The sequence below is a fragment of the Mustela putorius genome, unplaced genomic scaffold, assembly GCF_011764305.1.
Source record: "Mustela putorius furo isolate JIRA1106 unplaced genomic scaffold, ASM1176430v1.1 tig00000224_pilon_pilon_pilon, whole genome shotgun sequence".
Taxonomy (NCBI): Eukaryota; Metazoa; Chordata; class Mammalia; order Carnivora; family Mustelidae; genus Mustela; species Mustela putorius.
The window spans coordinates 31,204,432-31,218,653 of NW_025421321.1; the positions used below are offsets into that span (position 1 = coordinate 31,204,432).

Genomic DNA, 14,222 nt, shown 5'->3' on the forward strand with positions numbered 1-14,222 from the left:
TTCCTGCTTTGACTCTTCAAGCAAGTGGAAAACATCTGGTCTTTGCTCAACAGTTATAATAGCTTTTTTTTTTAAGGTTTTATTTATTTACTTGAGAGAGAATAAGAGAGAGTGAGCATGAGGGGGGAAACTCAGAGGGAGAAGCAGACCCCCCCCCCAACCGCCGAGCAGGGAGCCCAATGCAGGACTTGATTCCCAGTGTCCTTGTATCAAGCCCCACATCAGCTCCCTGCTCACTGGAGAGTCTTCTTCTCCCTCTCTCACTCCCACTGCCTGTGTTCCCTCTCTCGCTGTGTCTCTCCCTGTCAAATAAATAAAATCTTTAAAAACAAACAAAAACTTAATTTAGTCTTTGTTGTGTCTTTCAATGATTCCATTGACCCCGTTGTCCAGATTATTTCCAGGGCTCCTCTTTTTCTGGAGTAGCAAGCTTTCCAGTAGAACTTTCTGCAATGATGGAAACATGCTCTATCTGCTGTCCAGTACAGTAGCCACTGACCACATGTGGCCATTGAGCACTTAAAATATGGCTAGTGTGGGGGCGCCTGGGTGGCTCAGTGGGTTAAGCCGCTGCCTTCGGCTCAGGTCATGATCTCAGGGTCCTGGGATCGAGTCCCACATCGGGCTCTCTGCTCAGCAGGAAGCCTGCTTCCTCCTCTCTCTCTCTCTGCCTGCCTCTCTGCCTACTTGTGATCTCTGTCTGTCAAATAAATAAAATCTTAAAAAAAAAAAAATATGGCTAGTGTGACTCAGGGACTGAATTTGACATTTCATTTATGTTTCATTACTTTTTTTTTTTTTAAGATTTTATTTATTTATTTGACAGAGATCACAAGCAGGCAGAGAGAGAGGAGGAAACAGGCTCCCTGCTGAGCAGAGAGCCCGATGTGGGGCTCGATCCCAGGGCTCTGAGATCATGACCTGAGCCGAAGGCAGTGGCTTAACCCACTGAACCACCCAGGTGCCCCTGTTTCCATACTTTAAATAGTCATATGGAGCTAACTCCCCCAATTGTATATAGCACATATGTGTCTAATCTTGTTTCTGGCCTCCTAAGTATTATCCTTGTCCTTTAAATACTTGCCAACTTTTGCTCATTTTGTGGTGTACCATGACATTATAGTCTCAGTGACCTCTGTGTAGTTTCCAGTTTCTTTTTGAGTACTTTTATATTTTTTTCATATCTCCAAGTTCATATTTATCACCACTGAAATCTTTTTTTTCTACCGCTTTTTCTCATATTGTTCAGAATAGTCTGACCAAAAAGGATGTCCATACTGCAGAGTCATCTGGGGGAGAATTATGTAAGAATTCCTCCAATGAGCACAATGAGGTAGAAGAGTAGTCCTGACTTTCCTGACTTACCATTTCTATTATAGGGGATGCCTATTGCTGCAAAAGTGGGGAAAAGATAATACTGACTTCTTGTTTCCCTGAAAACCAGTTTGACTGATCTTCCTGATATTTATATCTATTATTTTACTCCAGTGATTGGAAATATTCTGTCACACTGATCTTTCTCATTCTCCCGAGGAGCGGGTTGTAGGGGGTGGGTAGGGGGAGATAACAGAACTTCAACACAAATGCTCATGTGCTGGAAGTGGCTTGAAGGACCTGATGGTGAATACATTGCCACCACCACTTGCTACTCTCTGTGGCCCTCTCATTGTTTCATTGACCTGTGTTTCTGACCTTGTGTTATGTAAGAGGGGTACAGGCTTTTATATAAGATATGTGTTCTAAGATCCCAAAGATCAGGGAGTATATTTTTCATTTGATTACTCCAGTATATCCTTTCCACAGTTCTAATGCTCACAGTTAGTAAAATGCTAAACCCTGCCGAAAGCTGACTTTAGGAGATGCCAACAAAAGATGACTGGCTATTTGTTCTCATTTTCTGGCACTGCTAAATTATATTTGTCTCCGTGTTCAGCATCTGTCCCGATCAGATGATGATTCTCCCCAGCGGCCCCAGGAATCCCAGTCCCTCCACCCCTCGTACAGAGCCTGTGTCTCTCTGTGCCACCCCACGCAGACTTGTGCAGAATTAACCTTACACAGTTAATGTTTAATTTTAAAAGCTGAACTTTTCTTTGCATTTTCATTTTGGTGAGCAGACCAGATGCTTTGCCAAATTTACCCTCAGCTAATTGTGTAGTTCAGTGTCCTGAATATGCCCTTGTTTGCTTAAGACCTGCTGATTTGCAAAAGAAATTGTTCCAGGAACATGGGTCAGAATGGATGTTCACGTGGCAGCTGAGTTGACCAGGAAGGAGCTCTGAGGCCTGGCTAGGGTGCTAGGTGTGTGCAAATCTGCAGGCATAGAGGGACTCTCCAGGGCAGGATTTTCATTTTAATGATACGGCTGCTGTAGGTGGGGGAGAGCTGGGGCCTGGAGACATGGGCAAAAATCAGTTTGGCTCTGATCCACCTTCAGAAGCCCCTCAAGCTTTTCATCTTGAGCAGGCTTTGGGGCAAGATTGAAATAAAATATTAATGCACAGCTGGAGGGAAATAATTTTAAAATCTGGCATTTGCTCTGCCTCTGTCCCTGGAGGCCCCCTGATAAGATGTCTGTGAAACCAGAATGATCTTCCAGCAAGAACAGAATAAGGATAAAGTTGCTCTGTGATTCTGCCCTGTGCCTGAATCTGGAAATTGACCCCTAGAGGTATTCCCAGGGATTTGGCTCCAGGGTGGATCACAAACCATGCTCCAACTCCTGCTTCAGGGATGTGAGTTGAGAGCAGCCCTGAGAGTGGACCCAAAAGAGATAAAATGGGTGCAGCCTGGGGGGTGGGGGGTGGGGACAAGGAGACGATCATCTGCCTACCTTGGTGACAGCCAGGGTCTCTAACTTAACAGTTGAGATGGTTTGTCATCTCTTCTGATTTTTACTTTATTTTTTTAAATATTTGTTTTATTTATTTATTTATTTATCTTCTTGTCACTTTTAGCACATCCCACCCCGTCCCCCTCTCTGGGCATCTCAAGGCAGCTACCGTCTGCCCCTGACACTCCCCGGCTGGTTGTATGCTCCCGCTAGCCCTGTTGTCTTTTTGGCTCTCTTATGAGATTTGTTTTGGTGACCTACAAGGCAGACACTGTGCCAGCAACTCACTGTATTTCATTCAGCTCTCTTAATCCATCTAGAATTTGTTTCAGTTCTTAGAAGTTCACTCATTTTGGTAACTGCATTAGTTTCCTGTGAATGCATAACAATACCATAAACTTAGTGGCTTAAACAACACAAATGGATCTCACTGGACTGAGATTGAGGTATGGACAGGGTTGTGTTCTTTTCTGGAGGCTCTGGGAAAGAATCTGAGAATTCCTTTTCCATCTTCTAGAGGCTGCGCATATATGGTTTACACACCCTTCTATCCTCAAAGTCGGGAGGATAGAAGGTTGAGTCTTTCTCACAACACTCCTCTGACAGTCTTCTGCTCCCCTCTTCCACATTTAAGGACCCTTGTGATTACTTTGAATCTACCTGTATAATCCAGGATAATCTCGCTCTTTTAAAATCAGCTGACTAGCAACCTTTTTTTTTTTTTGGCCAACTAGCAACCTTAATTCCATTTGCAAGCTGAATTTTCTTTTGCCAGGTAACCTAACCTACTCACAGGTTCCAGGGATTAGGACATGGATGTCTGGGGGACTCTTGTCCCCCATATTACTAATGAACCTAACCTTTCTCCAAGCCATTTACAGACCCTGAAAATGCCTGTAAAATAGATGAGTGGGTGAGATTGTGTTTTAATGGGTAAGGAAGCTGATGTAGGAATCAAAACACCAAGGTAAACCAATCCAACTTGCACAGATCTCACCCCGAGTTCACTTTGAAATAGAGACTGGGACATCATTAAGATGCAGGTGATGGCATTCAGTTCATTTCCAGGCTGTAACTCTGGATGGTAGTACTTAGGAAAGAGAAGGTGTGTGGGTATGTCAGGGAGGTGGGGGAGTGTGGCCCTGTAGGACCAGCTGTCAGACCTAGATTCAAGTTTTGTGCTCACATGAACTTGACCTGACTATGTCATTTCCTTGTCCCAATTCTGCGATGCCCTGTTAAGTGACCAAGATGATCGTTTTAACACAGATAGCTACTCTAGAAAGGTGTGACCCAAATGCAAAGCTACGCATATTTATTAAGATGGTTGTCAGAGAAAGAGGCTGAACCGAGAATAAAAACCATGACCCAGGTACTGACCTTGTTGAATTTTCCATGAAGGATGAATAGGCTATTCAAACAATCAACATATGGACAATTTTTTTTTTTAAATAACAAATGAACCTTATGAAGAAGAATTAAAAAGCTTATGATAGAGTGATCCTAAAACCTACTTGGCAAAGAGGAGTTCTGCCTGCCGTTCCATGACTGCTATTCAAATACACGGGACCCAATTATGCAGTTCTCCTAACGGCTAGATTCCTTTTGCGGTTTAGAGTAGGGAGTTCAGGAGTCGAATCCTGAGTCTGGGGAAATCAAAAGAAACAGAAAGTCCCTAACCTGTAAGAGGTAGGATTTAAAAGGTTTACACTGAGTTCCTGTTTGCTGACAGTTCCTCTGTTTTGTTCCTTTTTTTTTTTTAGTAAAATTAAAGACTTTCCCCAACCTTAACACAATTTCTCTGCTTAGGATCCAAACTTAAGAACAACGCACGCGCGCATGCGTGCACACACACACACACAGAGCTGGGCCACCTTATTGGGATATTTGGCTATCTGTTAGTCAACAATACAGAGGCTTCTACTGCTAAGGCAGGAATTAAACTGTGTGCTTTCACAGACACCTTTACCAGGTGATTGGAGGTTGGCAGCATATATCACCCTTACTCCGGAGGCTTGGAAACGATAAATGTATCCTGGAGCTGGCCAGCATCTCAGAGAGTGATTAGAGTAGGACACTCCCAGGGTGGTTTTGCCCCAGGGACAGTGTGACTTGGCTTCCGCATCTTCTAGCTCCAAAGCACAGCGCTCTCAAACAGTTAAAACGCAAAGGGAGGAACTGTTTTTGTTGGAGAGCCCCAACACAGGTTCCAGCACATTTTCCATTTGCCTGACTTTGCTCTTGGCCCTAATGGGGTAGAAGGTGGGGTTTTCTCTCCTGAAATCATGAAAATCTCTTCACCAGCATGTGTGCGTTCAGATCTGCTCTTCATATTGGTCACGTTATTAACTGCAGCTGCATGTGCTGTGAGCAAATTGTTTTTGTCTTCAGTGAGGTTCAAGTTGGCTTGTGATTGCCTGTGCCCTGCAGTTGCAGTGGGCATTTTTGTGAGGGGCTTGATTATTCTTCTACTTTTGTTCTGTCTTTGTCACTCCTCAATTCGTGTGCTGATTTGGGCTTGTCTGCAACGGGAAAAAATATTTGGCTCATTCCATTTCATGCAGTAAAGGCAGCAGCTTGCTGAGAACTGGTTTTATCACCTGGAAGACTAGAAATTGGGCAAGATGTAAGTGCTATTAGGATCGTGTTTGATATGGAGCCACACGATAACACCCCAAGTGCACATATGCCTTACCCTTAACTCTATTTTTTTTTTTTAAGTTTAAAAATCAAAGCAAAACAGAAACTCTCCCTCTAAATGTTTTCAGATAAGCTTGTACATTTGAGCTCCATGGTGTTTACATCTATGGAATCTAAGACTGGTGAGTTCTTTTTTGTTTCTGTAGGACCAAAAATTGTCAGAAAATATTTAACTCTGATATTTAAAAAACAAACTCATAAATGCTGTGGTAGAAACACTGAGTAAGATCTGGCAACTCCTCATATTTTTAAGATTATAATTTAAAAACACGATGAGTAATAAATTCGTAGGACTCAAGTTAATTTTAAATAATCAACCCATTACTCAGAGAAACAGAAAAGTACGTGGGTCCCTTGACTGGCACAGAACCACCAATGATTCAGATTGCCTCTTTCAAAATCCATATCTGATGACCCCATATGACCATTTTTCTTCTTTGTCAGCATCTGTGTGAGCTCTCAGTTTGTATTTCATTAATTTGCATTGGTAGGAATTTTGCTTTATAAAATGTAGCTTTCAGGTTTATTCTAGGAAGAGAGAAAAGGAAGCAAATGTTCATGATCAGCTGCTTTAAAAGCCCTGCTGCTTTCTGGCTCCAACAGTGGGTTCATGCCCGGGATCCCCTTGGCCCTTTGAAATGGGGTAGAATCCACTCCAGGGGGGTCCAGAGTTTTCCCCACCAAGCACCTCTTGATTACTTTCCTGCACTCCAAGTGTTGAAAGCTAGTACTAGACCGTTAAGTATCCTGAACAGTGTCTAACTGTTCAGAGCCCTCCGTGCCTGCCCAACAACAGGACCACAGGGGATCTGTAGAACCGTGTGAGAAAGCTTTGGAATCAAATGTCCCACGATTTGAATCCCAGTTGTGCTAATTACAGGCTATGTGATCTTGGTTCACTTATGAGACCTCTCTGATACTCCATTTTTCTTATTTGGAAAATATTATTACTATATAATGTAACAATACAATAATGCAGTTCTTTTTTAAAAATTTTATTTATTTATTTTGAGGGGGAGATTGAGAATGAGAGCGAGCATGAAAGGGGAGAAGGTGAGAGGGAAAAGCAGACTCCCTGCAGAGCTAGGAGCCTGTTGGGGGACTTGATCCCAAGACTCAGAGAGCGATTAGAGTAGGACATTCCCACAATAATGCAGTTCTTATAATCCCTTGGAGGGGTAAATAAGATAGTACATGGGGGGCGCCTGGGTGGCTTAGTGGGTTAAGCCTCTGCCTTCAGCTCAAGTCAGGATCTCAGGGTCCTGGGATCGAGCCCCAAATCGGGCTTTCTGCTCAGCAGGGAGCCTGCTTTCTCCCTTCTCTCTCTGCCTGCCTCTCTGCCTACTTGTGATCTCTGTCAAATAAAAAAATAAAATCTTTAAAAAAAAGCACATGAAAAGTACTTTCACAAGGATCTACTTCAGAAAATGACAGTTCTTTTAATTCATCTACCGAAAAGTGTTCCTTATTTTAAAAAAATTAATAAAATACACATCTCTGTAACTGCAGTCAACTTTGTCCGGAAATGATCAAGGCTGTACTCTGAGTGCAATTCTAAGTAACATTTTAAAACCCAGATTTTTATTTTATTTTTTTTAAGATTTTATTTATTTATCAGAGAGAGTGGGCGAGAGAGCAAGCACAGGCAGACAGAATGGCAGGCAGAGGCAGAGGGAGAAGCAGGCTCCTGGCCGAGCAAGGAGCCCGATGCAGGACTCGATCCCAGGACGTTGGGATCATGACCTGAGCCAAAGGCAGCTGCTTAACCAACTGAGCCACCCAGGCGTCTCTAAAACCCAGATTTTTAGTTGGCCTGCTCAATCAACCTTTCTATAGGTAAATATGTTACTCGATTAAAAAAAATGACAGTAATTTGTGGACCCCACCTTTTTTTAAACTACTTTCCTTGACCCCTAGAGGTCTAGGGGTGCAAGGCTAAGAAATAGTGTCATTGTTTTTGGCTTCTAGATTGGACAGGCCTAAATCAACTTAAATACATCTTCTGAGCATGTGTTTGGAGAGAGGGAGAATTGCTTGGTGAAAAAGCATGGTCTTTAGAGCCCAACAGGCTTAGATTTAAATCCTGTATTCTGTTTGCTTGTTGTGTGAGTTGGGACAAGTTCCTTAACCTCTCCCAAGTCCCAATTTCAGCTTCTATAAAATGGGAATAATTCCTGCTTTATGGAGTTGTGAGGAGAATCAAATGAGATTATGATAAAGCCCTAGCTCACAGCATCTGATACATAGCAGGCCTTCAATTAAATGATGGCTGTTACTTGTATTAGTTTTGGGAGTCCAGCCAAATTTGCAAGTTTATTCTTAGTGTGAGAGTGGTTGTTGGTTTTAAAATTAGAATTATTTTTCATGCCCCCAAAATAGGTATGAGTAAATGTGGCATTTCTAACTTGTAGGGAGTTTACCGATTAAAGAAATTACTGTATATTAAGACCAGGAGGCAGAAGCTCTGAGTTCTACCATGCTTGGTTTATTCATTTATTTGTGTGTTCAGTCAGTGTTATTCAAAGCCTACAATGTGCCAAACATGGTCTCCCACCCTGGGGATACAGTAAAAAAGACCTGATTCTTGTCCCAAGATGCTTTTTGAGATAGGTACTCATCAAAACCTCTGCCCTACCCTTGTCTGCTGATTATCCCTCATGATTCCACTTACCCTTCTATCTAGTAGAGATGCCATGGTTCATTCTTGGTACCACCCTCAGCAACCCCTGGAAATCTCTGTGTTGTTGTTTTCCCACTGCATTTACCTTATATATGTCTAACTCTGGATCAGTGTATCCATCTACCTTCTGTCCAAGGTTACCCAGATAGCTATAGAAAATGATGCAATTACATAGGTTGGAATTGCTGCACATAGCCCAGCCCAACTCTCAGAGCCGCTTATTAAATCCTTGTGGTCCTGGCCACTCCTTTTTACTGGTCTTTACATCCCATGATCTGGTCTTGTTTACCTCTTCAGCCTCATCTGTATCTCTCTTCTCTCCCCATACATTGAGCATTACACACACTGCTTGCAATTCTCTACACACACCATGACATCTTTGCTTATGCCAACACTCAGTCCTATGGAAGGGGGAGGGGTGATGCCCTGATCAGCATGTATTCAAGCAGCTAGTTTCTAGGCAGACACATCTCTAGAGTAGAGGTGAGTACCTCAAATTAGCATAGTTAGATGATATGAATATCCATTTCTTCCATTTTGTGATTAATAAGCAACTTTGATTATAATTTGGCTTTTTAAATAGATTTCTTATAGAAAGGAAATATACTGGCAGTGGTAGTTTGCCTTATAAAGTGATAGACCCTGGTTTATACATCAGTCTTCTATGAGTTTAGTTGTATGGTCACTCCTTCTGAGTCTCTTAGTTAAAATTGAATTTCTGGACAGAAAAGCCCAGAATAAAACTGCTAAGCCCACATTGAGAACACCAAAGAAATTAGCTGCCCTCCTGAGACAATGGATTTAATCTCCTCTCCCTACATTAACAATGACTCCTAAAGACTTTTACAATTTTGAGATCATCACTGGCTTATGAGAAAGGGAAAGAAAAACAACAACCAAAAGCTGGAATGTGACCTATTCTAGTGGAATGTCCTTAATAGATATATATTTGCTTGTTTAAAACATCCTTGTTGCCTTGTTTTATGTGTTCTAAATACTTTTTAAAATAAAAAAATTTTTTTGTTACATCCTTGTAACAATATCTAATTTCCTTTCTTTTGAGGCTTTCCAAGCAACCTCTGCAACTATAACTTGATCTCCTAAATGAACCTGGCCCCATAGGAAAGGCAAGCTTTATGCCTGTGCCCAGTGTTTAGGGTACTCAAACCTGATATAGCTCCTATTATACAATATCACTAAGTCTCTTATCAGTTTACAGGAAGGTAATCAAAGCCTAATGAAGCCTGAGGGTAAAGTTTATGGTCCTATAAAGCAACAAAGTGAGTTGAAAGAATTAGCAGAAGTTCATTTGCTCAGGAAGTTTAGAATATTAAATTGTAGTAAGAATATATACCATTTATGAATGCTTATTGTGATGTTTATCTCATGTAATTCTTGCAAAAGCCCTTTGAGCACCCATTTTAAAGATGAATAAATTAACTAACCTGACCGAGCTGATAAATGGAAAAACATTTGAGCATAGGTCTTTCTGCCTCTGAAGCCACTTTTAACCTTTCGAGTCACCTTTTTTTTAAAAAAAAGATTTTATTTATTTATTTGACAGACAGAGATCACAAGTAGGCAGAGAAGCAGGCAGAGAGAGAGAGAGAGAGAGAGGAGGAAGCAGGCTCCCTGCTGAGCAGAGAGCCCGATGCGGGGCTCAATCCAAGGACCCTGGGATCATGACCTGAGCTGAAGGCAGCGGCTTAACCCACTGAGCCACCCAGGTGTCCCCCAAGCCACCTTTTAACCATTGTGCAACACTGACTCCATGAACTAAGTCCATTTATTCACTTACTCACCAAATATATATTGGACACTTATACTGGGTTGAACATTAAAAACACAAGGATGAATAAAAACATTTGCCATGAGGACCTTACAATTAAATAGCAGGAGTATGATATAAAAATACACATAATAAATTGTTTTAGACACAGTCATAAAATATGAGCAACAGAGATTAAAAAAAAAAGTGTACAAGTGTTACCTAGAAGTAGGTAGGGGACAGTGCGAAATTTCCAAAGAGGATATGACAGTGGAGCCAGGCCATTAAAAGGTATAGACTTTCACCATGTGGGTAAGATTACTTCCAGCAAAGATTGCGAGTGCAGGGACGAGGGTCATAGGCGAAATCCAGAGTGGTGCACTGGAGGGACTGCAGATGTTGAATTGGAGGCGTGGCAAGAGGAGGCCGGATAGTGGGGAAGAGGCCCCTTGTGCCACACTAAGGAGTTTGGGTGTTATGTGGCAGGAAATGGAGAGTCTTCTGGAATTTTGAGGAGAGTAGCAACATGATTAGATTTGATTTTAGGTTTCTCAATAAGCACAACTGGAGGGAAGGTACTATGAAGTGGTGACATTTACTACTGCAACGTGGAAGACTACTGTGAGATTGCTACTCTGTGTGATCTGGTCATTTCATTTCTATTAAGACAGTAGATGCTTGTGCTCTCCTTAGACCATCAGGATGTCTTCCCTTGAAAAAGAGCACACAACAAACTCCTTAATTATGTACCACTGGACTGATCTTTTGAGAAGTGTATATTGGAGGGTGTGTGTGTATGTGTGTGCGCATAAAATGTACTCGTGCTTAACATTTCAAAATGTTAAGAAATTAACCTCCCGTTAGGTTCTTTTGAAATGATACTGTATCACCTATCAAATTAGCTCTCCCTTTCAATTTTCGATCATTTTCAAATACAGCAACAATGCCTTCTAATTCTGTTTTAATATAAATACACTATTCACTGTCCATAGCATAAAGTTCAAACTATTATAATATATAAAAGACTGATAACCTCTTGATGCCAATATTTCCAGCTCATCTCAAGACCTTTGCTGCACACCTTATGTTTTATTCACACCAAAGTATTTTTGGTTCTGTTCAGGCCTTAGATTTTCAAATGTCTATACCTTTGCCCATGCTGTTCCATCTATCTTAAAGACCATCCTGCCTCCTAGACAGGATTCCTCACTTATATTCATATTTTATATTGCTCTAATGCATATTATCCTAAGCCAGTATGATCATCTTCAATTTGTCTCCTGTGTGCCTTGGTTAGAAGGGTAGGACTCACTCCTATTTCTCTTTTTGTCCTGATATATCAAACATAGTAGATGGTATATTGTTGGGGCTAACTAAATTATATTTACTTTGCAGAATGAAATCACAGCATACTAAAAATAAAAAGCATGAACATCCTTTGTTGCCCTGCTTTGTAAATTCCGGGAACAGTCAACAGTTAACTGGTCTGCTGCCTTCCTTAGCAAGGGTTTATTGACCATAGGGAGCTCTAGTTTTTAGAACAGCAAAAAAATTGACTCTTACCAGCTCTTCTTTTTTTTTTGAAGCCAAGTTCTAAACTTGCACCCTCTCTAGTGATCATTTTAGTCCTTCTAGGCACTAGTGAATCAAGCATTTATAAAAACAATTAGTAAATGTACATATCAAACATTTTTTTGGAGTTTGAATTTTGATTTTGAATTTGACTATCAAACATTTTTTCTCTTGTAAGCTATAATATTGAGCAGTATCTCCAACATGATTTCAATTAGAATAGAATAACTCAGGGTCAGGAACTAGAAACCTTTAAAAAATTAATCAATGATACCACTTCCCTATTAGATGAATATTAGATGAATATCCCTATTACAGTTCTGAAAAATTAAGAGAACATTCTTGGTGTTTTTAAAAATCTGCATTTTCAATGTAACCTAGTGCTAACCACTTGGGTCTGCAGAGCAGGGAAGGACCAATAACCGTGATACATGCACTGTGATTTCATATATCTCACAAGGTTAAAAAGCTGCTTCTAGCCTCTTGCTTAGATTGAGCATGTTGATAAGATCAATTTCCGAGTGTCTTTGGTTTTTCATAGATTATATGTTCTGTCTATCAGGTTTTTATCTTGTTTCTGAGAGTTCTATACTCTCTTGACTGGTCTCATTTTTAGAAAGACGTAAATCTATGACAACACCAGGACAAATTTAAACATTGTGTTAAATATAAAACATTGTATCTAAACACATCTTTCCAGGGCCTGAGTGTTTTTAAATGCTTCAACACTGGGGGGAAAATATTTTTAGAATGATTCTTACAATTAACTAATTTTTAAATTGAGTTAAAGCCACCAAATTAACAATCTTTAAAAACTGGAATAAAGATGTATATCCATAATAAATTAGTGTTGGTTGCTCTTTTAAAATGCAGCATTGAAGTTTCCTGAGGAGCATTTTCTAGGACCAAAATCTAATATTTTACATTGTAACAAATTTACAAATAGGGTACACTGTTCCCCTTGCCTCCTTGTTTTCTGCCTCCATGCCTATTTTGCTATGCAAAAGCTTTATGTCAATTTACTTTTTGAGCCGTTTAAGACTAAACCAAATTATTCCTTCAGCACATTTTAAACAATCCCTTAAAGACCTCTTTTTCTTGGCTATGTTTCCAATCTTGGCTTATCACTATAATATTTCATGCTCCATGCTTCTGAAAAAATTCAATATTCAAGAACAAAGTAATCCAGAGCTTTACTTCATTTCAGTCTTTTTATGTCCTAGGGCTGTCCCAACTCAATGACCCAGTTTTTATTGTGTCATATCTCACTGTCTGTTGCTGACTGCGACCAGCTTGCCTAATCCTTTTCCTGTCCCTTATCAGTTTTCCCTTAATTCAAAAATCTTTTTTTTTTTAATTCTTTGCACTTCTTCTTTCACAGCTTTCAGTTTTTTGTTTTTTGTTTTTTTTCCCTCAGGAGATTCAGTGTACCTGTGGTAGCTACTTAGAAATACAAAGATGAATGGGTAACGAAGGTCCTTAAGTCTGTCTTTATCAAATTTTCGCTGTGCTATCTTTAGAACTGTGAGGGGTAAATGGCAGAAAGTGGATATTATAATTTGGCATCATGCACCAAGAGTCCTTAAAAATATTCATACCCTGTGATCCAGCAATTTCACTCCTGAGAATCTAGCTTATTAAAGAATCATGTAAGATGTGGAAAAAGCTACATACATGAGATGTTCATTACAATGTTATGTATTAAAGCAAAAGAAGAAAACAATGCAAATATATAATAGAAGTTTAAAAATTAGCATCTATCTCTTTGATGGAATATTGTGCAATCAGTTAAGGTGAGGGCTATGTGACCAGGTAGAAAGATGGGTAAATATTTACGTTTTCAGAAAAGCAAGAGTGCAAAATTGCAAGTGCCAGTGATCACGACTATGTTTTTAAAATGTACAAAGGGAAAACAGCAAGGGAGCCTGACATTTGCTGAAGTTCTTATTTTAGGGTGGTGAAATTGGAGATGATTTCTCTTTACTCTCAAAATCTTGATTAAATTTCTTTTAAAAGTTGAGTTTTGAAAAGCTATGCTATTTATCTATTTATCTATTTATTTATTTATATAAGATTCTATTTATTTGACCCAGAGAGACATAGTAAAAGAAGGAATATAAACGGGGAGTGGGAAAGGAAGAAGCAGGCTCCCTGCTCATGGGGCTTGATCCCAGGACCTTGGGATCATGACCTGAGTCGGAGGCAGACGCCTAAAGACTGAGCCACCCAGGCGCCCTGAAAAGCTATAATTTTAACTGATGCAAATTAAGAACCTGTTTAGGTTATGTCAAACAAGATGCATAAGGCTATTTTCAAATAGAGGTCTATTTAAGTCCAGTGATAAACTAACAACAGGCAGAGGGGCAATAACACAGGGAGGGTGTCCTTGTGGTTAGTATCGTGTGTAATCCACAAAAAAATTGCGTTAGGAAAAAGTTTTGAATACCTATTTTAAAATACAAAATGATTTTTCAAAAAACTTTGTTCTATCCAAAGTTTTCTTCATCAAATCAACATCTGGTCCCACCTTTCAAACCATTTCCACAGTCTTCAGAGAGATCTTTCTGGAACCTCCATCTGTTTGTGATACTCCACTGTTTAAAACACTCAGGAATTCAGAGTATTAAAATCTTTAGTTTATGAGGGGCTCCCCAGCTTCTCTACCTTAT

General features: G+C 40.1%; 1 long non-coding RNA gene across 1 annotated transcript in view; it reads left to right on the forward strand.

Annotated features, from left to right (window-relative positions):
- The window catches only part of LOC123391375, a 38,320-nt gene that overhangs the window by 23,057 nt on the left and 1,041 nt on the right, over positions 1-14,222 (forward strand). The window lies entirely within an intron of this gene.